Source organism: Lagenorhynchus albirostris, chromosome 4, assembly GCF_949774975.1.
Source record: "Lagenorhynchus albirostris chromosome 4, mLagAlb1.1, whole genome shotgun sequence".
Lineage (NCBI taxonomy): Eukaryota > Metazoa > Chordata > Mammalia > Artiodactyla > Delphinidae > Lagenorhynchus > Lagenorhynchus albirostris.
This window is the reverse complement of record NC_083098.1, coordinates 68,924,583-68,951,000: the sequence shown is the minus strand read 5'-3', so window position 1 is coordinate 68,951,000 and position 26,418 is coordinate 68,924,583. Positions and strand designations below refer to the sequence as shown.

The 26,418-nt window shown below is 35.9% G+C and overlaps 1 long non-coding RNA gene across 1 annotated transcript in view; it reads right to left on the bottom strand.

Annotated features, from left to right (window-relative positions):
• LOC132519332 (uncharacterized) overlaps window positions 1-26,418 on the bottom strand; it is a 106,109-nt gene that overhangs the window by 38,168 nt on the left and 41,523 nt on the right. The window lies entirely within an intron of this gene.

The following is a 26,418-nucleotide window of genomic DNA, read 5'->3' as shown; positions in this document are numbered from 1 at the left end:
AATTGTCTTTTTTTGTCATATCTTTGTCTGTTTTTAATATCAGGTTGACGGTGGCCTGATAGAATGAGTTTGGCAGTGTTCCTTTCTCTGCAATTTTTTGGAATAGTTTCAGAAGCATAGGTGTTAACTCTTCTCTAAATGTTTGATAGAATTCACCTGTGAAGCCATCTGATCCTGGAATTTTGCTTGTTGGGAGTTTTTTAAATCACGTTTCTGATAACCACAAATCTGACCTCTTTTTCTGAGTTAGTGAATTTGTTTCTGAAATATAATTGACCTACAGCTCTATGTTAGTTCCTTGTGTACAACATAATGATTCAGTATTTCTATACATTTCAAAATTATCACCACAAAATGTCTAGTTACCATCTGTCACCATACAAAGATACTACATTATTGACTATATTCCCCACACAATACATTTCATACCTGTCATTAATTTATTTTGTAACTGGAATTTTGTACCTCTTAATCTCACTCACCTATTTCTCTCATCCCTCTACCTGATTCCTCTCTGGAAACCACCTGTTTGTTCTCTGTGTCTATGACTCTGTTTCTGTTTTGTTGTATTTATTTTTTTAAATTCCACATATAGATGGATTCATACAGTATTTCTCTTTCTCTTTCTGACTTATCTGACTTAGCATAATACCTCTAGGTCCATCCATGTTGTCATAAATGGCAAGATTTCATTCTTTTTCATCGCTCGGTAATATTCCTTTGTTTATATGCCATATCTTTATCCATTAATCTGTCCAGTGGTACTTAGGTTGCTTTTATATTTTGTGTATTTTAAGTAATGCTGCAAAGAACAAAGGGGTAGTATATATCTTTTTGAATTATGGTGTTCATTTTCTTCAGATAAATACACAGAATTGAAATTGCTGAATCATACTATAGTTCCATTTTTAATTTTTTAGGTACCTCCATACTATTTTCTATAGTGGCTGCACTAAATTATACTCCCACAAATAGTGCACAAGTGTTCCTTTTCCTCCATATCCTTGACAACACTTGTTTTTTATTGTCTTTTTTTTTTTTTTTTTTGCCGTATGCGGGCCTCTCACTGTTGGGGCCTCTCCCATTGCGGAGCACAGGCTCTGGACGCGCAGGCTCAGCGGCCATGGCTCACGGGCCTAGCCACTCCACGGCATGTGGGATATTCCTGGACCAGGGCACAAACCCGTGTCCCCTGCATCGGCAGGCGGACTCTCAACCACTGTGCCACCAGGGAAGCCCTATTGTCTTTTTAATAATAGCCTTTCTGAAGATGTGAGGTGATATCTCACTGTTTTTGACTTGTATTTCCATGATTATTTGTGATGTTAAGCATCTTTTCATGTGCCTGTTGGCCATCTGTATATCTTTGGAAAATGTCTATTCTGGCCCTCTGTTGAATTTTTAATTGGGTTGTTTGGTATTTTGATGTTGAGTTGTATGAGTTCTTCATATATTTTTTATATTAACCCCTTATTGCATATATTGTTTAAAAATCTTCACCCATTCAGTAGGCTGCCTTTTCATCTTGTTAATATTTTCTTTCACTGTGCAACAGCTTTTTAGTTTGATATAGTCCCATTTGTTTATTTTTGCATTTGTTACCTTGCCTGAGAAGACATATCCAACAAAATATTGCTAAGACCTATATCAAAGAGTAACAACTTGTTTTCTCCTAGAAGTTTTATGGTTTCAGTATTTATATTTAAGTCTCTAATCCATTTTGAGTTTATTTTTTTATATGGTGTGAGAAAGAAATGCAGTTTCTTTCTTCTGCATGTAGCTGACCAGTTTCCCAACACCATTTGTTGAAGAGGCTATCTTTTCTCCATTATATATTCTTGTCTCCTTTTTGTACATTGACTATATAAGTGTGGGTTCAGTTCTGGTCTCTCTGTTCTGTTCCACTGATACATGTGTGTGTTTTTGTACTAGCACCATACTGTTTTGCTTGCTGTAGCTTTATAGTATAGAGTTTAAATGAGAGTGCATGATACCTCCAGCTGTGTTCTTCTTTCTCAAAATTGTTTTGACTATTTGTGGCCTTTTATGTTGCCATACAAATTTTATAGTTCTTCTACGGTAAAGGCCATTGGTATTTTAATAGGGATTGCATCAAATCTGTAGATTTCCTTGGGTAATATTGCCATTTGAATAACACTAATTTTTCCAACCCATGAACACAGTATAGCTTTCCATTTGTTACTGTTGTCTTCAATTGCTTTCATTAGTATCTCTTTGTTTTCTGAATACACATATCTTACCTCCTTAGGTAGACTTATTCCTAGGTATTTTTTTTTTCATTCTAATAGGATTATAAATGGGATTCTCTTCTTAATTTCTCTTTCTGATAGTTTGTTGCTAGTGTATACATATGCAGTTAATTTCTGTATATTAATTTCGTATCCTGCAACTTTACAGGGTTCATTGTTGTTGCATTCTAATAGCTTTATGATGATGTCTTTAGGATTTTCTATTTATAATATCATGTGATCTGCAAACAGTAATAGTTTTACTTCTTTCTTTACAATTTGGATTCCTTTTATCTCTCTTTATTTGATTCCTGTGTCTAGTATTTCCATTACTGTGTTGAATAAAATTGGTGAGAGTGAGCATCCTGGCATTTTCCTGATCTTAGCAGAAATGCTTTCAGCTTTTCATTGACAAGAATGATATTAGCTGTGGGCTTGTCATATATAGCCTTTATTTTATGTTGCTGTCCCTTTATACCCATATTCTGGAGAGTTTTTATCATAAATGGATGTTGACTTTTGTTAAAAGTTTTTTCTGTATCTAGTGAGATGATCATATGATTCTTAGTCTTCAGTTTGTGAATGTAGTGTATCACATTGATTAATTTGCAGATATTGAACCATCCTTGTTTCCCTGGGGTAAAGCCAATTTGATCATGGTATATGACCCTTTTAATGTATTGTTGAATTTGGTTTGCTAATATATTATTCAGGTTTTTTCATATATGTTCATCAGTGATATTAGTGTACAATTTTATTTTTTTGTGGTATCTTTGGTTTTGGTATCAGGGTGATGCTGGCCTCATAGAACAAGTTTGGAAGCATTCCTTCCTCTGTAAATTTTTGCAATAGTTTGAGAAAGATAAGTGTTAACTCTTCTTTAAGTGATTGGTAGAATTCACTCCTGAGGCCATCTGGTCCTAGACTTTTGTTTATTGATAGTTTATTTTATTACTGATTCAAGTTCATTACTCGTAATTGGTCTGGTCATACTTTCTATTTCTTTCTGGTTTAGTCTAGGGAGATTGTACCTTTCTAAGAATTTGTCCATTTCTTATAGGTTGTCCATTTTATTGGCCTATAATTGTTTGTAATAATCTCTTAAGATCCTTTGTATTTCTGTGGTATGAGTTGTAACTTCTTTTTCATTTCTGATTTTATTTATTTGGTGCCTCTCTCTTTTTTCTTGATGAGTCTAGCTAAAGGTTTGTCAGTTTCATCTTTTCAAAAAATTAGGTCTTCATTTTATTGATATTTTCTACTGTTTTTAGTCTCTATTTCATTTATTTCTACTCTGATCTTTATGATTGATTTACTTCTATTAATTTTGTGTTTTGTGGTTTTTTTCTCTAGTTCCTTTACGTATAAGTTTAGGTTGTTTATTTTAGATTTTCCTTGTTTTCTACTGTAGGCTTCTATCTCTGTAAACTTCCCTCATAGAACTGCTTATCCTGCATCCTGTAGATTTTTGGATTGTTGTGTTTTTGGTTTCTTTTTTTCTCCAGGTATTTTATTTTTGCTTCCTCTTTGAGTTCTTCAGTAACCCATTGGTTGTTAGTATCATATTGTTTAGTCTCCATGTGTTCTGGGGTTTTTGCAGCTTTTTTCTTGTAGTTGATTTCTAATGGTATGCCATTGTGTTTGGAAAAGATCATTGATATGATTTTGGTCTTCTTAAATTTACTGAGACTATGTATTACCATTTTATATTCAGGCTATCTTAGTTTGAGCTGCTATAACAAATTACCATGGACTTGGTGGCTTAAACAACAACATTTATTACTCACAGTTCTGGAGCCTGAAATGTTCAAAATCAAAGTTCCACCTGATACAGTATCTGGTATGGACCCTCCTTCTGGTTTGCAGACAGATGCATCTTGTGGTATCCTCATATGACTGAGAGTGAGAGAGCATGTCAACTTTTTGTTATAAGTACACTAATCACATCATAGGGGATCCACCCTCATGACTTCATCTAAACATAACTACCTCCCAAAAGCTCCACCTTCAAATATCATCACACTGGGGATTACGGCTTCAGTGCAAACGAAATAAATCTTGATTCCATTTGGCAGATGTCTTTCACAAGCTTGATGACTTCATTATTCATCTATTTATTTCTCTTTCGATCTTGTTATAAAATTGGTAGATGTGCATTCCAATCTTTCATAGAAGGTGGTTTGATGGAGAATTTTGCTTCTATCCTTTAGATTATTACAATATACTTTTCTCTTTAGGAACAATAAAATTGGTGAAAATCCAACCAAAGAGTTGAGCAATAAAAACAGAAACTGCTTCTCATGTAGCATGTGATACCCTATCACCTTATTTGCTCAAATTTCATTTATACTATCTTTTATTATCTTTTTAACTGTCTTTCACCTCCAAAGGGGATAATGGAGATAAGATGTAAAATACAAGAACACATTCAATCATCAGTTCAGTTAAAGTCAAAGTGAAGATTCAGAAATCTTTTTTTTTAACATCTTTATTGGAGTATAATTGCTTTACAATGGTGTGTTAGTTTCTGCTTTACAACAAAATGAATCAGTTATATATATACATATGTTCCCATATCTCTTCCCTCTTGCATCTCCCTCCCTCCCACCCTCCCTATCCCACCCCTCCAGGCAGTCACAAAGCACTGAGCTGATCTCCCTGTGCTATGTGGCTGCTTCCCACTAGCTATATACCTTATGTTTGGTAGTGTATATATGTCCATGCCTCTCTCTCACTTTGTCACAGCTTACGCTTCCCCCTCCCCATATCCTCAAGTCCATTCTCTAGTAGGTGTGGCTCTTCATTCCTGTCTTGCCCCTAGGCTCTTCATGACATTTTTTTCCCTTAAATTCCATATATATGTGTTAGCATACGGTATTTGTCTGTCTCGTCCTGACTTACTTCACTCTGTATGACAGACTCTAGGTCTATCCACCTCATTACAAATACTTCAATTTCATTTCTTTTTATGGCTGAGTAATACTCCATTGTATATATGTGCCACATCTTCTTTATCCATTCATCCGATGATGGACACTTAGGTTGTTTCCATCTCCAGGCTATTGTAAATAGAGCAGCAATGAACACTGTGGTACATGACTCTTCTTGAATTATGGTTTTCTCAGGGTATATGCCCAGTAGTGGGATTGCTGGGTCATATGGTAGTTCTATTTGTAGTTTTTTAAGGAACCTCCATACTGTTCTCCACAGTGGCTGTATCAATTTACATCCCCACCAACAGTCCAAGAGTGTTCCCTTTTCTCCACACCCTCTCCAGCATTTATTGTTTCTAGATTTTTGATGATGGCCATTCTGACTGGTGTGAGATGATATCTCATTGTAGTTTTGATTTTCATTTCTCTAATGATTAGTGATGTTGAGCATTCTTTCATGTGGTTGTTGGCAGTCCGTATATCTTCTTTAGAGAAATGTCTATTTAGCTCTTCTGCCCATTTTTGGACTGGGTTGTTTGTTTTTTTGTTATTAAGCTGCATGAGCTGCTTATAAGTTTTGGAGATTGATCCTTTGTCAGTTGCTTCATTTGCAAATATTTTCTCCCATTCTGAGGGTTGTCTTTTGGTCTTGTTTATGTTTTCCTTTGCTGTGCAAAAGCTTTGAAGTTTCATTAGGTCCCATTTGTTTATTTTTGTTTTTATTTCCATTTCTCTAGGAGGTGAGTCAAAAGGGATCTTGCTGTGATTTATATCATAGAGTATCCTGCCTATGTTTTCCTCTAAGAGTTTGATAGTTTCTGGCCTTACATTTACGTCTTTAATCCATTTTGAGCTTATTTTTGTGTATGGAGTTAGGGAGTGATCTAATTTCATACTTTTACATGTCCCTGTCCAGTTTTCCCAGCACCACTTATTGAAGAGGCTGTCCTTTCTCCACTGTACATTCCTGCCACCTTTATCAAAGATAAGGTGACCATGTGTGCCTCGGTTAATCTCTGGGCTTTTATCCTGTTCCATTGATCTATCTTTCTGTTTTTGTGCCAGTACCATAATGTCTTGATTACTGTACCTTTGTAGTATAGTCTGCAGTCAGGAACCTGATTCCTCCAGCTCCGTTTTTCGTTCTCAAGATTGCTTTGGCTATTCGGGGTCTTTTGTGTTGCCATACAAATTGTGAAATTTTTTGTTGTAGTTCTGTGAAAAATGCCAGTGGTAGTTTGATAGGGATTGCATTGAATCTGTACATTGCTTTGGATAGTAGAGGCATTTTCACAATGTTGATTCTTCCAATCTAAGAACATGGTATATTTCTCCATCTATTTCTATCATCTTTAATTTCTTTCATCAGTGTCTTATAATTTTCTGCTTACAGGTCTTTTGTCTCCTTAGGTAGGTTTATTCCTACATATTTTATTCTTTTTGTTGCAATGGTAAATGGAAGTGTTTTCTTGATTTCATTTTCAGAGTTTTCACCATTAGTGTATAGGAATGCTAGAGATTTCTGTGCATTAGTTTTGTATCCTGCTACTTTACCAAATTCATTGATTAGCTCTAGCAGTTTTCTGGTAGCATCTTTAGGATTCTCTATGTATAGTATCATTTCATCTGCAAACAGTGACAGCTTTACTTCTTCTTTTCCGATTTGGATTCCTTTTATTTCCTTTCCTTCTCTGATTGCTGTGGCTGAAACTTCCAAAACTATGTTGAATAAGAGTGGTGAGCGTGGGCAACCTTCTTGTTCCTGATCTTAGTGGAAATGCTTTCAGTTTTTCACCATTGAGGACGATGTTGGCTGTGGGTTTGTCATATATGTCCTTTATTATGTTGAGGAAAGTTCCCTCTATGCCTACTTTCTGCAGGATTTTTATCATAAATGGGTGTTGAATTTTGTCGGAAGCTTTCCCTGCATCTATTGAGATGATCATGTGGTTTTTCTCCTTCAATTTGTTAATATTGTATATCACATTGATTATTTGCGTATATTGAAGAATCCTTGCATTCCTGGAATAAACCCCACTTGATCATGGTGTATGATCCTTTTAATGTGCTGTTGGATTCTGTTTGCTAGTACTTTGTTGAAGATTTTTGCATCTATGTTCATCAGTGATATTGGCCTGTAGTTTTCTTTCTTTGTGACATCCTTGTCTGGTTTTGGTATCAGGGTGATGGTGGCCTCATAGAATGAGTTTGGGAGTGTTCCTCCCTCTGCCTTATTTTGGAAGAGTTTGAGAAGGATAGGTGTTAGCTTTTCTCTAAATGTTTGATAGAATTCACCTGTGAAGCTATCTGGTCCTGGGCTTTTGTTTGTTGGAAGATTTTTAATTACAGTTTCAATTTCAGTGCTTGTGATTGGTCTGTTCATATTTTCTGTTTATTCCTGATTCAGTCTCGGCAGGTTGTGCATTTCTAAGAATTTGTCCATTTCTTCCAGGTTGTCCATTTTATTGGCATAGAGTTGCTTGTAGTAATCTCTCATGATCTTTTGTATTTTTGCAGTGTCAGTTGTTACTTCTCCTTTTTCATTTCTACTTCTATTGATTTGAGTCTTCTCCCTTTTTTTCTTGATGAGTCTGGCTAATGGTTTATCAATTTTGTTTATCTTCTCAAAGAACCAGCTTTTAGTTTTATTGGTCTTTGCTATCGTTTCCTTCATTTCTTTTTCATTTATTTCTGATCTGATTTTTACAATTTCTCTCCTTCTGCTAACTTTGGGTTTTTTTTTGTTCTTCTTCCTCTAATTGCTTTAGGTGCAAGGTTAGGTTCTTTTTTCGAAATGTTTCCTGCTTCTTAAGGTAGGCTTGTATTGCTATCAACTTGCATCTTAGAACTGCTTTTACTGCATCCCATAGGTTTTGGGTGGTCGTGTCTCCATTATCATTTGTTTCTAAGGTATTTTTTAATTTCCACTTGCATTTCTTCAGTGATCACTTCGTTATTCAGTAGTGTATTCTTTAGCCTCCATGTGTTTGTATTTTTTACAGATCTTTTCCTGTAATTGATATCTAGTCTCATAGCGTTGTGGTCGGAAAATATACTTGATACAACTTCGATTTTCTAAAATTTACCAAAGCTTGATTTGTGATGCAAGATATGATCTATCCTGGAGAATGTTCCAGGAGCACTAGAGAAAAATGTGTATTCTGTTGTTCTTCGATGGAATGTCCTATAAATATCAATTAAGTCCATCTTGTTTAATGTATCATTTAAAGCTTATGTTTCCTTATTTATTTTCATTTTGGATGATCTGTCCGTTGGTGAAAGTGGGGTGCTAAAGTCCCCTACTATGAATGTGTTACTGTCGATTTCCCCTTTTATGGCTGTTAGTATTTGCCTTATGTATTGAGGTGCTCCTATATTGGGTGCATAAATATTTACAGTTGTTATATCTTCTTCTTGGATCGATCCCTTGACCATTATGTAGTGTCCTTCTTTGTCTCTTGTAATAGTCTTTATTTTAAAGTCTATTTTGTCTGATACGAGAATTGCTACTCCAGCTTTCTTTTGGTTTCCATTTGCATGAAACATCTTTTTTCCGTCCCCTTACTTTCAGTCTGTATGTGTCTCTAGGTCTGAAGTGGGTCTCGTGTACACAACAAATATATGGGTCTTGTTTTTGTATCCATTCAGCCAATGTGTCTTTTGCTGGGAGCATTTAATCCATTTACATTTAAGGTAATTATCAATATGTATGTTCCTATTCCCATTTTCTTAATTGTTTTGGGTTCATTATTGCAGGTCTTTTCCTTCTGTTGTGTTTCTTGCCTAGAGAAGTTCCTTTAGCATTTCTTGTAAAGCTGTTTTGGTGGTGCTGAACTCTCTCAGCTTTTGCTTGTCTGTAAAGGTTTTAATTTCTCCATCAAATCTGAATGGGATCCTAGCTGGGTAGAGTAATCTTGGTTGCAGGTTTTTCTCCTTCATCACTTTAAATGTGTCCTGCCAGTCCCTTCTGGCTTGCAGAGTTTCTGCTAAAAAATCAGCTGTTAACCTTATGGGGATTCCCTTGTGTGTTATTTGTTGTTTTTCCCTTGCTGCTTTTAAGATGTTTTCTTTGTATTTAATTTTTGACAGTTTGATTAATATGTGTCTTGGCATATTTCTCCTTGGATTTATCCTCTAAGGTACTCTCTGTGCTTCCTGGACTTGATTAACTATTTCCTTTCCCATATTAGGGAAGTTTTGAACTATAATCTCTTCAAATATTTTCTCAGTCCCTTTCTTTTTCTCTTCTTCTTCTGGAACCCCTATAATTCAAATGTTGGTGCGTTTAATGTTGTGCCAGAGGTCTCTGAGACTGTCCTCAATTCTTTTCATTCTTTTTTCTTTATTCTCTTCTGCAGTAATTATTTCCACTTTTTTATCTTCCATGTCACTTGTCCATTCTTCTGCCTCAGTTATTCTGCTATTGATCCCATCTAGAGTATTGTTCATTTCATTTATTGTGTTTTTCATCATTGCTTGTTTCCTGTTTAGTTCTTCTAGGTCCTTGTTAAATGTTTCTTGCATTGTCTCTATTCTATTTCCAAGATTTTGGATCATCTTTACTATTATTATTCTCAATTCTTCTTCAGGTAGACTGCCTATTTCCTCTTCATTTGTTAGGTCTGGTGGTTTTTTATCTTGCTCCTTTATCTGCTGTGTGTTTTTCTGTCTTCTCATTTTGCTTATCTTACTGTGTTTGGTGTCTCCGTTTTGCAGGCTGCAGGTTCGTAGTTCTCGTTGTTTTTGCTGTCTGTCCCCAGTGGCTAAGGTTGGTTCAGTGGGTTGTGTAGTCTTCCTGGTGGAGGGGACTAGTGCCTGTGTTCTGGTGGATGAGGCTGGATCTTGTCTTTCTGCTGGGCAGGTCCACATCTTGTGGTGTGTTTTGGGGTGTCTGTGGACTTATTCTGATTTTAGGCAGCCTCTCTGCTAATGGGTGGGGTTGTGTTCCTTTCTTGCTAGTTGTTTGGCATAGGATGTTCAGCACTTTAGCTTGCTGGTCGTTGAGTGAAGCTGGGTGATTGTGTTGAGATGGAGATCTCTGGGAGATTTTCGCTGTTTGATATTATGTGGAGCTGGGAGGTCTCTTGTGGGCCAGTGTCCTGAAGTTGGCTCTCCCACCTCAGAGGCACAGCACTGACTCCTGGTTGCAGCACCAAGAGCCTTTCATCCACATGGCTCAGAATAAAAGGGAGAAGGAAAGAATTAGTAGAAATAGAAAAGAAAAAAAGGAGGGAAGGAGGGAGTGAGGAAGAAAGGAAGAAGAAGGGAAGGAAGGAAAGAAAGAAGATAGATAGATAAAGTAAAATAAAATAAAGTAAGGTAAAATATAATAAAGTTATTAAAATAAAAAAATAATTAAGAGAAAAAAAAATGGACAGATAGAGCCCTAGGACAAATGGTGGAAGCAAAACTATACTGACAAAATCTCACATAGAAGCATCCACATACACACTCACAAAAAGAGGAAAAGGGGAAAAAAAGTCATAAATCTTGCTCTCAAAGTCCACCTCCTCAATTTGGGATGATTCGTTGTCTAAAGGAGGGAAGGAAGGAAAGAAAGAACAAAGATAAAGTAAAATAAAATAATTAAAATAAAAAGTAATTAAGAAAAAAATTTAAAAAAAACAAAAAACGGACGGATAGAACTCTCGGACAAATGGTGGAAGCAAAGCTGTACAGAGAAAATGTCACACAGAAGCATAGACATACACACTCACAAAAAGAGGAAAAGGGGAAAAAACATAAATCTTGCTCTCAAAGTCCACCTCCTTAATTCGGGATGATTCGTTGTCTATTCTTGTATTCCACAGATGCAGGGTACATCAAATTGATTGTGGAGCTTTAATCTGCTGCTTCTGAGGCTGCTGGGAGAGTTCCCTTTCTCTTCTTTGTTCTCACTGCTCCCAGGGGCTCAGCTTTGGATTTGGCCCCGCCTCTGCATGTAGGGCACCAGAGGGCGTCTGTTCTTCACTCAGGATGGAGTTAAAGGAGCCGCTGATTCGGGGGCTCTGGCTCACTCAGGCCGGGGAGAGGGAGGGGGGGTGGAGTGCGGGGCAAACCTGCAGCGGCAGAGGCCAGCGTGACATTGCACCAGCCTGAGGCTCTCCGTGCGTTCTTCCGGGGGAGTTGTCCCTGGTTCTCCGGACCCTGGCAGTGGCGGGTTACACAGGCTCTCCAGAAGGGGGGTGGGGATAGTGACCTGTGCTCACACACAGGCTTCTTGGTGGCGGCAGCAGCAGCCTTAGCATCTCATGCCTGTCCCTGGGGTACGCGCTTTTAGCTGCAGCTCACGCCCATCTCTGGAGCTCCCTTATGCAGCGTTCTTAATTCCCTCTCCTTGCGCACCAGGAAACAAAGAGGGAAGAAAAAGTCTCTTGCCTCTTCGGCAGGTCCAGACTTTTCCCCGGACTCCCTCCCGATCAGCCGTGGCGCACTAACCCCCTGCAGGCTGTGTTCATGCCACCAACCCCAGTCCTCTCCAGGCACTCCGACCGAAGCCCGAGCCTCAGCTCCCAGCCCCACCCACCCTGGCGGGGGAGCAGACAAGCCTCTCGGGCTGGTGAGTGCCGGTCGGCACCGATCCTTCATGCGGGAATCTCTCCGCTTTGCCCCCCGCACCCGTTACTGTGCTCTCCTCCGCGGCTCCGAAGCTTTCCCCCTCTGCCACCCGCAGTCTCCGCCCACAAAGGGGCTTCCTAGTGTGTGGAAACCTTTCCTCCTTCACAGCTCCCTCCCACTGGTGCAAGTCCCGTCCCTATCCTTTTGCCTCTGTTTATTCTTTTTTCTTTTTCCCTACCCAGTTACGTGGGGGGGGGGTTTCTTGCCTTTTGGGAGGTCTACGGTCTTCTGCCAGCGTTCAGTAGGTGTTCTGTAGTTGTTCCATGTGTATATGTATTTCTGGTGTATCTGTGGGGAGGAAGGTGATTTCCGCGTCTTACTCTTCCACCATCTTCCTGGAAGCTCCTCCTTTCAGAAATCTTTGTGAGATTTAGATTTGTTGCTATTTACAGCATGTCAAAATTTTACAAATTGAACTAATAGCTTAAAGCTTTTTATAGTGTTTCTATTTCCACTAGTTGTTTTCGTTCCTGCTTATTTACTAACAAACACTTACAAATATCATTTGAATACTTAGCTTTTGCTTTTTCCAAACTGTTGCATATTTTAACCATGACAATGTAGCAACAAATCTCTGGTACCCCACTAGACTTCTCCTTCTAATTAGATTCACTTTGGCTTTTTCTAGATTTCAGGAGCTTTTCAATACTAAATTACTTTTCATATACTTTTCATATACTTTTTTTTTCAATACTAAATTACTTTTCATATACAGGCCAATACAGCCTCTGAAAAGCCTTGAGGACTTTTCAGAAATGGTAAATGCATAAAATAATCCTTTGAAAAATCATAGAAAATAAGGTCAACAGGTTCCACTGATCTGCATATAGCAAATATTTCTAATTACTACTCTTTTATCTACTTTTTCAACGGACAAGTTTTCAAGCTCTTTATTTCTCACTTGTCTGTCTACAGTTTAATGACAAAATTGACAAATAACGTGACAATACTGTTCCCTTTTAACATCATCATTAATGTTCTTTCTGGAGTATTTCTCTGTTAGAATATTTCCCCTGAGTATGTGCAAATGCTTTTTATTATAATCTTAAAAGCCATTTATGAACAATAAAGTAATTCTATATTTAGATTTTTACTTCACTGTGCTTTCTTACACTCTCTTTATATTGTTTCTTTTCATCTCTTTCCTCCATTTTCAGAATATCTATTCCCCTTTCCTTCTACAGCAGCTTTTTGATAAGTCACTTTTTAAAAAGTGAAATTATAATTTAATCTATTCATAATATAGTATATTTTATAATGTAATATCTTTCTAATTTTCTAGATTTTGGTACTTTACTTTGTTACATATTATAAATGCATTAATTCCCCAACTTTCTCTAATTGAAGTCAAATATTATTTCCTCTGATACTTAAAATTAATGTTCTACTGTGTTAAAACAAAGTAATTTCTGGTGCTAAGCCTATTTGCAATCAGGCTTCTATAATCGTAAATTTAGCAACCTATTTGGTATACTAGATTTAGTTGTGTTTGTTATCCAAAATACGTAATAATATAAACTATTATATACAGTTGAACAGCAGTCAGTACAAAATATTTTCCAAACTGTTCGTGTTTCTCATGCCTTTGTTACAATTAAACAAGAGATAATATCCACATATGTTTATTCATATGTCATTCTTTCATTAAGCAACCATTTATCAACTATATGCCTGACCCTGGTCTGTACTTGGGAGACAAATGAGACACAGGAAAAAGCTCCTAATCTCACAATGAATTGGAGAAAGACAAAATAATTTACAAATATAATGTATATTCTTTAATGAAAGCAGGGTGAAATGATAGGGAGTGACTGGGGGGGCTTCTGAGATAAGATGTTTAGGGAGGGATTTTTGGAAGAAGGAATATTTGAGCTAAGATTTGCATAATAAATAGAAGACAGTCTTACAGGAGAGTTTCATAAATAGAAGACAGTCTTACAGGAGAGTTTCCCAGACTGAGGAAAAGCTAGAATTAAGACCCAGTATAGCAAATACTGTGTCATGCTTAACTATCAGAAACAAAGCTGTGAGTTTGAAGCTTAGAGATTGAAGGCAGATAAGGTACCACATACCCATCCTAGTTCTACTATCCGAAATAATACATGATCTCCTCTAGATAGCATGTCTTCAAATATTTAGATATAAGGGACAGACTCACAATTTCTCTCTCTAGGTACCAGTATGAAAAATGGTGTAGTATTGAGTGAAGTAATGGGTAAAATAATCTTGAGGGCAATTTAAAGAATCCCGCCATCCCTTGCTGAGAGTTTCTATGCTCTGTCCTTAAATAGTGGTGTGTGAGTGTCCGAAAGGACCAGTAGAATGGAAAAACTCTCAAGTTTGGAAAAGAAAGACATTTTCATGGGATGTACCTTACGCTGAGTGAACCTAAAATCAAGACAGAAGTTTGTAAAACAGCAGCAGATGCTCAGAGGAGAGACCAATGCCCAAGATCAAGTAAAAATAGTCTATAGCTGAGAAGTGGCTAGGAGAATGGATTAAGAATAATCAGTTCCAACATTACTGAATGCTGCTTTAAAAAGTAAACTTATATTTGACAACTAATATTCCCTTGAGAGAAAGAAGAGGGAAGAAAAAATCCTTGAACTGAAAGTGACTAAGGCTCTTACAAGTCATAGCAAATTTCAATCGACTGAAATCATACCAGATACCTTTCTGACCACAATGGTATAAAACTGTAACTCAACCAAAGAGGAAACTGGAAAATTTACAAACATATGGAAACCAAACAAACAACTCACCTGTGAAAAATCAATGGGTTGAAGAAAAAATCAAAAGGAAAATAAAATAATATATCAAAACAAGTAAAACTTGAAACATAACACACCAAAACATTTAGGAGGCCAAAAAGCAGTTCTGAGACAGAAGTTTAGAGTAATAAATGCACATATCAAGAAAATACTTTTCAAATAAACGATTTAATTTTACACCTTAAGAAACTAAGAAAAGAAAAACAAACTAAGCCCAAGTTAGCAGAAGGAAGAAGAAAACAAAGATGAGAGTGGAAATAAATTAAGGAGAGATAAGGAAAAGAATAGAAAAAAATCAAAAGATCAACAGAACTAAGAGCTGGTTACATTGGCAAACCTTTAGCTAGACTAACTTAGAAAATGAAAGAGAGAAGACTCAAAATAAAAATTTAAAAAGGAGACGTAAGTGACACCATAAAAATATACAGAATCATAGGAAATTACTATGAACAATTATATGCCAACAAAAGGGATAACCAAAAGAAATAGATAAATTCCTAGATGCATGTAATTTACAAAGACTGAACCATGATAAAGTAGAAAATCTGAACAGATCAATGACTAGTAAGGAGATTAACTCAATAATCAAAACCCTCCCAACACAGAAAACCCCAAGACCAGAAGGCTTCATTGGTGAATTCTGTCACACATTTAAAGAAGAATTAATTTCAACCCTTATCAAAGTCTTCCCCAAAAATGGAAAAGGAGGGAATACTCATTTGACAAAGTCAGCACTATCTAGACAACAGTCAGATAAGGACACAACAAGAAATATATAGACCAATATCCCTGATTAATATAGAGGCAGAAGTTCTTAACAAAATATTAGCACAATTCAATGACACATTAAGCTGATCAAACATCATGGAATTACCCATCAGATGCAAGGATGGTTAAACATATACAAATCAATAAATGTGAAACATCACATTAAAGAATGAAAGAGAAGAAGCTCTCTGGGAAGTTGCAAGATGGCAGAGTCGAAGAATGTGAGCTCACTCCTTGCAAAAACACCAAAATAACAACTAACTGCTAAACAATCATTGAGGAAAAAACGCTGGAACCTACCAAAAAGGATACACTGCATCCAAAGACAAAGAAGAAGCCACAATAAGATGGAAGGAGGGGCACAATCACGATAAAATAAAATCCCATACCCACTGGGTGGGTGACCCACAAATTGAAAAACAAGTCACAGAAGTTCTCCCATATGAGTGAAAGTCCTGAGCCCCCATCAGGCCTCCCAGTCTGGGGGTCTGGCACCAGGTGAAGGAACCCCCAGAGAATCTGACTTTGAAGGCCAGTGGGGTGTGATTGCAGGAATTCCACATGACTGTGGGAAACAGAAACTCCACTCTTGGAGGGTGCACACAAGGTCTCGCGCACACCAGGACCCAGGGAAAAAAGCACTGACCTCATAAGAGACTGGGCCAGACCAACCTGCTAGTATTGGAGGGTCTCCTGTGACAGTGGGGGTGGCTGTGGCTCACTGTGAGAACAAAGACACTGGCAGCAGCAGTTCTGGGGAGTACTCATTGGTGAGCCATCATGGCCACCATTCCAGAGGGACAAGACCTAGCACCACATACCAGTGGGCAGGAACCAGTCCCTCCTACCAGGAAGCCTGCACAAGCCTCTTAGACAGCTTCATCCACAAGAGGGCAGACAGGAGAATAAGAAGAACTACAATCCTGCAGCCTGCAGAACGGAAACCGCAAGCAAGGAAAGTTAAACAAAATGAGACAGCAGAGTAATGTGTCCCAGATGAAGGAACAAGATAAAACCCCAGAAAAACAACTAAGTGAAGAAGAGATAGGCAATCTACTGGGAAAAAAAATTCAGAGTAATGATAGGGAAGATGATCCAGGATCTCAGAAAAAGAATGGAGGCACAGATCAAGAAGACACAAGAAATGTTTAACAAAGACCTAGAAGAAGAACAAACTAAAAGAGATGAACAATACAATAAATGAAATGAAAAATACACTAGAAGGAATCAATAGCAGAATAACTGAGGATGAAGAATGGATAAGTGAGCTGAAAGAATGGTAGAAATCACTGCAACAGAATAAAATAAAGAAAAAAGAATGAAAAGAAATGAAGACAGTCTAAGAGACCTCTGGGACAAGATTAAACACACCAACATTCACATTATAGGGGTCCCAGAAGGAGAAGAGAGAAAGGACCTGACAAAATATTTGAAGAGGTAATAGCTTAAAACTTCCCTAACATTGGAAAGGAAACAGTCACCCAAGTCCAGGAAGTGCACAGAGTCCCAGGCAGGATAAACCCAAGGAGGAAGAGACCAAAACACATAGTAATGAAATTGACAGAAATCAAAGTCAAAGAAAAAATATTAAAAGCAACAAATAACATACAATGGAGCTCCCATAAGGTTATCAGCTGATTTTTCAGCAGAAACTCTGCAGGCAAGAAGGGAGTGGCATGATATATCTAAAGTGATGAAAGGGAAGAACCTACAACCAAGAATACCCAGGAAGGCTCTCATTCAGATTCAAAAGTGAAATCAAAAGCTTTACAGACAAACAAAAGCTAACAGAATTCAATATGACCAGATCAGCTTTGCAACAAATGCTAAAGGAGCTTCTCTAAGTGGGAAAGAAAAGGCCACAACTAGAAACATAACATAAAGGTAGGAAATCATCTACACACAAATATAATATCAAAACCAGCAATTGTGAGAAGAGAGCACAAATGCAGGATACTGGAAATGCATTTGAGATTAAAAGACCAGCAGCTCAAAAAAATCTTGTTTATATATAACTGTTATATCAAAATCTCATGGTAACGTCAAACTGAAAATCTACGATAGATACAAAAACAAAGAAAAAAGCAATCCAAACACAACACTAAAGATAGTCATCAAATCACAAAAGAAGAAAACAAAAGAGGAAGGGAAGAACAGAGACCTACAAAAGAATCCAAAACAATTAAGAAAATTGTAATAGAACATATATAGTGATAATTACCTTAAACATAAATGGAATAAATGCTCCAACCAAAAGGCATAGACTGGCTGAATGTATACAAAAACAAGACCCGTATATATGCTGTCTACAAGAGACCCACTTCAGATCTAGGGACACATACAGACTGAGAGTGAGGAGATGGAAAAATGTATTCCATGCAAATGGAAATCAAAAGAAAGCTGGAGTAGCAATACAGTAAGTCTCCTACATATGAACCTTCAAGTTGTGAACTTTCAAAGATGCAAACTTTCAAAGCATAGGGAGATCAGCTCAGTGCTTTGTGTCCACCTAGAGGGGTGGGATAGGGAGGGTGGGAGGCAGACGCAAGAGGGAGGAGATATGGGGATATATGTATATGTATAGCTGATTCACTTTGTTATACAGAAGAAACTAACACACCACTGTAAAGCAATTGTACTCCAATAAAGATGTTAAGAAAAAAAAGATCAATCCAAGAAGAAGATACAACAATTGTAAATATATATGCATCCAATATAGGAGCACCTCAATATATAAGGCAAATGCTAACAGCCATAAGAAGAGAATTCAACAGTAACACAATAATAGTGGGGGACTTTAACACAATAATAGTGGAGGGCTTTAACACCCCACTTTAATCAATGGACAGATCATCCAGATAGAAGATGAATAAGGAAACACAGGCCTTAAATGACACATTATACCAGATGGACTTAATTGATATTTATAGAGCATTCCATCCAAAAGCAGCAGAATACACATTCTTCTCAAGTGCACACAGAACATTCTTCAGGACTGAACACATGCTGGGTCATGAAGCGAGCTTCAGTAAATTTAAGAAAATTGAAATCACGTCAACATCTTTCCAGACCACAAGCCTATGAGGTTAGAAATCAAGTACAAGAAAAAAAAACTGTAAAACACCCAAACACATGGAGGCTAAACAGTATGCTACTAAACAACCAATGGATCACTGAAAATATCAAAGCGGAAATTTAAAAATATCTAGAGACAAATGACATTGTAAACAAGATGATCCAAAGCCTATGGGACATAGCAAAAGCAGTTCTAAGAGGGAAGTTTATAGCAATAAAATCTTACCTCACAAAATAAGAAAAATCTCAACTTAAACTTACACCTAAAGCAACTAGAGAAAGAAGTAAAAACAAAACCCAAAATTAGTAGAAGGAAAGAAATCATAAAGATCAGAGCAGAAATAAATGAAATAGAGACAATGGAAACAATAGCAAAGATGAATGAAACTAAAATCTGGTTCTTTGAAAACATGAACAAATTTGATAAACCTTTAGCCAGACTCATCAAGAAAAAAAAGGAGAGAATGCAAATCAATAAAATTAGAAATGAAAAAGAAGTTACAGCTGACACCACAGAAATACAAAAGATCATAAGAGACTACTACAAAAAACTATATGCCAATAAAATGGACAACCTAGAAGAAATGGACAAGTTCTTAGAAAGATACAACCTTACAAGACTGAACTAGGAAGAAATAGAAAATATGAACATATTAATCTCAAGTACCAAAATTGAAACAGGGATTTAAAAACTTCCAGAAACAAAGTCCAGGAACAGAAGGCTTCAAAGGTGAATTCTAGCGAACATTTAGAGAAGAGTTAACACTTATCTTTTGGAAACTATTCCAAAAAATTGTAGAGGAAGGAACACCCCCAAGCACATTCTATGAGGCCACCATCACCTTGATACCAAAACCAGACAAAGATATTATGATCAAAGAAAATTACAGGCCAACACCATTGATAAACATAGATGCAAAATTCCTCACCAAAATACTAGCAAACCAAATTGAAAAATACATAATCAAGTGTAATTTATCCCAGTGATGCAAGGATTTTTCAATATCTGCAAATCAATCATTGTGATACACCACATTAACAAGCTGAAGAAGAAAATCCATATGATCATTTTAATAGATGCAGAAAAAGATTTTGACAAACATCAGTGCCCATTTATGACAAAAAATCTCCAGAAAGTCGGCACAGAGGGAATATACCTCAAGATAATAAAGGCCATATATGACAAACCTACATCTAGCATCACAGTGAAAAGCTGAAAGCATTTCCTCTAAGATCAGGAACAAGACAAGGATGCCCATTCTCACCACTTTTGTTCAATGTAGTTTTGTAAGTCCTAGCCACAGCAATCAGAGAAAAAAAGAAATAAAAGGAATCCAAAATGGAAAGTAAGAAATAAAACTGTCACTGTTTGCAGATGGTATGATACTATACATAGAAGATCCTAAAGATGCTACCAGAAACTACTAGAGCTCATCAATGAATTCAGTAATGTTGCAGGATACAAAATTAATACAGAGATCTGTTGCATTTCTATACACTAATAACTAAAGATCACAAAGAGAAATTAAACAATTCCATTTACCATCACATCAGAAAGAAAAAAATACCTAGGAAAAAGCCTACCTAAGGAGGCAAAAGACCTGTACTCAGAAAACTATAAAACACTGATGAAAGAAATTAAAGATGACACAAACAGTTGGAAAGATATACAATCTTCTTGAATTAGAAGAATCAGTATTGTCAAAATGACTATACTACCCAGGGAAATCTACAGATTCAGTGTAATCCCTGTCAAATTACCAAAGACATTTTTCACAGAACTAAGACAAAAAAATCTTAAAATTTGCATGAAGACACAAAAGACCCCAAATAGCCAAAGCAATTTGAGAAAGAAAAACAGAGCTGGAAGAGTCACACTCCTTGACTTCACACTATACTGCAAAACTACAGTCATCAAAACAGTATGTTCCTGGCACAAAAACAGAAATATAGATCCATGGAACAGGATAGAAAGCCCAGAAACAAACCCACACACCTATGGTCAATTAATGTATGACAAACGAGGCAAGACTATATGATGGAGGAAAGACAGTCTCTTCAATAAATGGTGCTGGGAAAACTGGACAGCTACATGTAAAAAAATGAAATTAGAACATTCTTTAATACCATACACAAAAGTAAACTCAAAATGGTTAAAGACCTAAAGGTAAGACTGGATACTATAAAACTCTTAGAGGAAAACATAGGCTGAACACTCTTTGACATAAATTGCAGCTATATCTTTTTTGATGTGTCTCCTACAGTAATTAGAAATAAAAACAAATATAAAAAAATGGGACCTAATTGAACTCAAAAGCTTTTGCACAGCAAAGGAAACCATAAACCAAACAAAAAGACAACCCATAGAATGGGAGAAAATGCTTGCAAATATGATACCAACAAGGGATTAATCTCCAAAATTTTCAAACAGCTTGTGAGGCTCAATAAAAATAAATAAATAAATAAACCCAATCAAAAAATAGGAAGAAGACCTAAATAGACATTTCTCCAAAAAAGACATACAGATGGTCAAGAGACACATGAAAAGATGCTCAACATGTCTAATTATTAGAGAAATGCAAGTCTAAACTACAATGATCATCTCATACCTGTCAGAATGGGCATCATCAAAAAGTCTACAAACAATAAATGCTGGAGAGAGTGTGGAGAAAAAGGAACCCTCCCACACTATTGGTGGGAATCGTAAATTTGTACAGCCACTATGGAGAACAGTATGCAGGTTCCTTACAAAACTAAAAATAGAGCTACCATATGATCCTGCAATCCTATTCCTGGGCATATATCCAGAGAAATACATGGTTCAAAAGGATACTTGCACCCCAATGTTTATTGCAGCACTGTTTACAATAGCCAGGACATGGAAGCAACCTAAATGACCATTGACAAATGAGTGGATAAAGGAGATGTGGTACATACGTACAAAGGAATATTACTCAGCCATTAAAAAGAATGAAATGATGCCATTTGCAGCAACATGGGTGGACGTGGAGATTATCACACTAAATGAAGTAAGTCAGATAGAGAAAGACAAATATCATATGATATTGCTTATATGTGGATTCTAAAAATATTGACACAAATGAACTTATTTACAAAACAGAAACAGACTCACAGACTTAGAGAATGAACTTATGGTTTCCACGGGGGAATGGCTGGGGGGAGGGATAGACTGGGACTTTGAAATTGACGTGTACTCACTGGTATATTTTAAATTGATAACCAACACAGACCTACTATAAAGCACAGGGAATTCTCCTTAATATCTTGTAATAACATAAATGGGAAAAATTTTTGAAAAAGAACAGATATATATATATGTATAACTGAATCACTTTGCTGTGCACCTGAAACTAACACAACATTGTTAATCAACTATACTCCAATAGAAAATAAAATTTTTTTAAAAGTATGAAAGGTAAAAAAACACATGATCATCTCAATAGATGCAGAAAAATTATTTGCCGAAGTACATCTTTTCATAATAATAATTCTCAAGAATTTAAGTGTAAAAAACACACCTCAACATAATAAAGGTCATATAAAACAAACCCATGGTTAACATACCCAACAGTGAAAGAATTTCCTCAAATACAGGAACTAGACAAGGATGTCCACTCTTATTCAACATAGTATTGGGAGTCCTTGCTAGAGCTATCAGGCAAGATAAAGAAATAAAAGGAATCAAATCAGAAAGGGAGAAAGTAAAATTGTCATTATTTGCAGATGATATGATCTTATATGTAGGAAATCCTAAAGACTCAACCAAAAAACTGTTGGCACTAATCAATGAATTCAGTAAAGTCACAGGATATAAAATTGACATACACAAGTCAATTGTGAATCTAGACACAATTTTTGAAAAAGATTGTTCAAATATTCAACAATATTTGAAAAACAAATGAGGAAAGCCATCCCATTTACAGTAGTGTCAAAAACAATACACTTCTTAGGAATAAATTTAATCAAGGAAGTGAAAGAATTGTACAATGAAACTTATATTTTGATGAAGGAATTTGAAAAAGATACAAAGAGACAGAAAAATAGCCCATTTTCCTGGATCATATTAGTACTGTTAAAATCCATATTACCCAAAGCCATCTATATATTTATTGCATCCATATCAAAATTCTAATGACTTTTTTTACAAAAAAAAATTTAAAAATCTTAAAATTCATATGGAACCACAAAAGATTCAGAATAGCCAGAGCAATCATGGGAAAGTAGAACAAGCCTGAGGCATCACACGTCTTGATCTCTAACTATACTACAAAGCTATAGTAGATAAAACATTGTGTACTGGCATAGAAATAGAAACATAGACCAATGAAACAGAATAGGGAGCCTGGAAACAACCTCTTACATATACAGTCAACTAACGTTTAACAAGGGAATCAAGAACACTCAATGCAGAAAGGATAGTCTTTTAAACAAATGGTTCTGGGGAAACTGGATAAACACATGCATAAAAACTAAACTGGGCCCTTATATCACTCACAAAAATTAATTCAAATGAATTAAAGGCTTAAACATAACCTGATACTATAAAATTCCCAGAAGAAAACATAGAGAAAATCTTCTTGACAATGGTCTTGGCAATGATTTTTTGGTTATGACACCTAAAGCACAGGCAACAAAATCAAAAATCAACAAGTGTGACTATATCAAACTAAAAAATAATCTGCACAGCAAAAGAAACAATTGACAAAATGAGAAGGCAGCCTACAGAATGGGAGGAAATATTTGCAAACTATAGATAAGGGGTTAATATCCAAATTATATAAAGAACTCATACAACTCAATAACAGAAAATAAACTATCTGATTAAGAAATGGGTGGATAAACTGAATAGATATTTCTTCCAAAGAGGACATGCAGATGGACATCAGGTACATGAAAAGATGCTTAAAATCACTAATCATCAGGAAAATGCAAATATTTCACTCTGTCAAATGACTATCATCAAGAAGACAAGAGATAACAAGTGTTGAATATGTGGAGAAAAGGGAACACTCTTACACCGTCAATGGGAATGGTTAGCCACTATGGAAAACAATATGGAGGTTCCTCAAAAAATTAAAATTACAGCACTATAATGATCTATATCATGGTATGATCCAGCAATCCCACTTCTAGGTATATAGCCAAAGGGAATGACAATATAATATCAAACAGATAGCTGCACTTCTATGTCTATTGCAGCATTATTGGATGTATGGATGGCAAAGGACGTTGTGGTATATATATATACAATGGAATAATGTTCAGCCATGAGAAAGAAGGAAATCCGGCCTTTTGTGACAAGGTGGGTGGAACCTGAGGGCATTATGCTAAGTGATATAAGTCAGATAGAGAAAGACAAACATGGAATAATATCACCTATATGTGGAATCTAAAAAACCTAACTCATAGAAACAGTAGCATGATGTTTACCAGGGGCTGGAGGAGTGGGGGAATTGAGTCGATGCTGTTAAAGGTTACAAATGTGCAACCAGAAGATGAGTAAGTTCTGAAGATCTCTAATGCACAGCATAGCGATTGTAGTCAACAATACTGTCATATACTTCAAAGTTGCCAAGAGATTAGATCTTAAATGTTCTTACCACAAAAAGAAATGATAATTATGTGATGTGATAGAGGTGTTAGCTTTGGTGGTAATCATATTGCAAGATATAAATTTATCAAATCAACAAGTTGTACACCTTAAACTTACACAGTAACTCAATTACATTCAATAAAAAAAATATTCCCAGGTGATTCCAAGTGATATCCCAGGTTGAGACTCACTGCCCTTGGGAATTAAGTAGTAGGTTCTCAGTATGTTTTCTGTGATTTTCCAGTTATGTCATGAATGTACAATATTATAGTTTGAAGCATAATCTCACATATTCTTGATGAAGTAAGTAAACATGTAGGAGAAGCCTATATAGTAAGGAACTACAGGTGGCTTTTAAGAACTGCAGTAAGCTCTAGGATCTGAGGGTGGCCTCCAGCCAATAGCCAGTAAAAAGCCAGGGCCCTCAGTCATAAAACCACAAAGAAAGAAATTCTTCCAAAAAACAAACAAAGCTCAGTTCTGCCAGCAACTGAAGCTCAGCTGAATGAGCTTGGAAGTAGAATATTCCCAGCTGAGCCTCCAGATGAGAACAGTTCATCGATGCCTTGATTGCAGCCTTGGGAGACTCTGGACAGAATACCCAGCTAAGTTGTGACTGGACTACTGACTCACAGAAACGATAAGATAATACATGTGTCTTGTTTTAAGCCACTAAATTTGTGATACACTTTTACCCAGCAAAAGATAACTAATACAGGGTTTATGTTGGCATTTTCAGCTCTGTGGCTTATTTGGACATGAATTGTTTGAATTTTTCAAACATAATTTATCTTGATGGTTCGCATTAACTCTGCTAATCAATCAGAACTGTTTTAAAAAATAATAATGATGCAGTATAGAATCTTGCCTAAGAGTAATATCACCGTAACCTTCACCATGATCCAACAACTATAAAGAAAATATAAACATAGTATCATAATTCAGTGCTGCTATGCTTAAAATCATGTATTCTGAAATCTACCTATATTTGAGTCTTGGTTCCACTTATTTCTTACCTTCTCTGTGGCTCAGTTTCCTCATTTGTAAATTGGGGAGAATAACAGTAATTATATTCAGGCTTTTCTTTAAGGATTAAATTAGATATCATGTATAAAATGTAAATCCTTAATGAATATTAAGTTTATTATTAATGTTGATAGTATCACTATTAGTAATAGTATATCTTATACTCATCTATATTCTTTTCTTAAATAGAATGGAAGAACAATATAAATGTTCTTTTTTACAATGGCTTTATCTTAAATTGTATAAATCACCTAATGTCAAACTTTGAAAATTGTAGAGCCAATAATTTAGTGTTTGGAGAATAATTATGTCCTTTTTCATTATTTGTAACTTTTATTCCACTAACATCACTACTCATTTGCTGCCAATAATAACTAAAAACAAACTAATAAAAACTAAAGAGCAGAAGTTTTAAGTAATAAAAGGATTCATCTATGAGTAGGTATAAAACATAAATCTTTCTTACGTATGTTGCCAACCAATGGCTTTATAAATCATCTTTACTCTTCCTATTAAATTTTGGCAGTTTGGATGAAAAGACAGACTCCACTATACTTTTGTTTATATCAGCATTTCTTAGGAATATTTTTCTAAAGTATAAGAAAGTGTTTTTTTATTGTTTAAGTTCATTGAATGCAAAAGTAAGACTTCTATATTATTTCCAGAAAGATTGAATAAATATTCAAACATAAGCTGAGTCCTTATAATTTGCTATTAAATTTCAAGTTTCAATGGAAAGAATATGTTTGAGTCCAATTTTCTATCTGATCTTCTCAATAATGTTACTATGCAAATTTAATTGATTCAGATTGACGTTATTTCCTCCTCAGAAATATGATGCAATGGAAAAAAATTAATGTAGCTGAATTTCAGTGTTTTGGAGTCAATGAGATGCCTTCATAGCTATCTAGTGATTAGAGATGTATCACAACTTCTTGGAGGATGTTTCCTCCTTAAGTCAGGAATAAAATACTCTTTGTATTTTTTTGTTTTTATTTTGTTTTGTTTCTGTTTTTGGTAAATGCATATAAAGTCCCTGACGCATAGGTGATTCAAGAAAATAGAAGTAATTACTAAATATAACTACCAATAATTAGGAAAATGAGACATCAATCCATGACTTTAAGTTCTTATTAACACTATTTAAAATAGAACCTAATTAAGAGATTTGTAATTTAACATGGGAAGGAGTTGGGGAGTGCTCACAGATCATTTTTAACCATGATTAAAGAATAAACATTGAAAACATTAAAAACACCATAACAAAATAAGAGAAAACCAAGGGATAATATTTAATGATACTATTCCTCATTGTTTTGGGTTTTTTTTTTTTTTACTTCTAGTACCTTGTTACTTATCCTTTC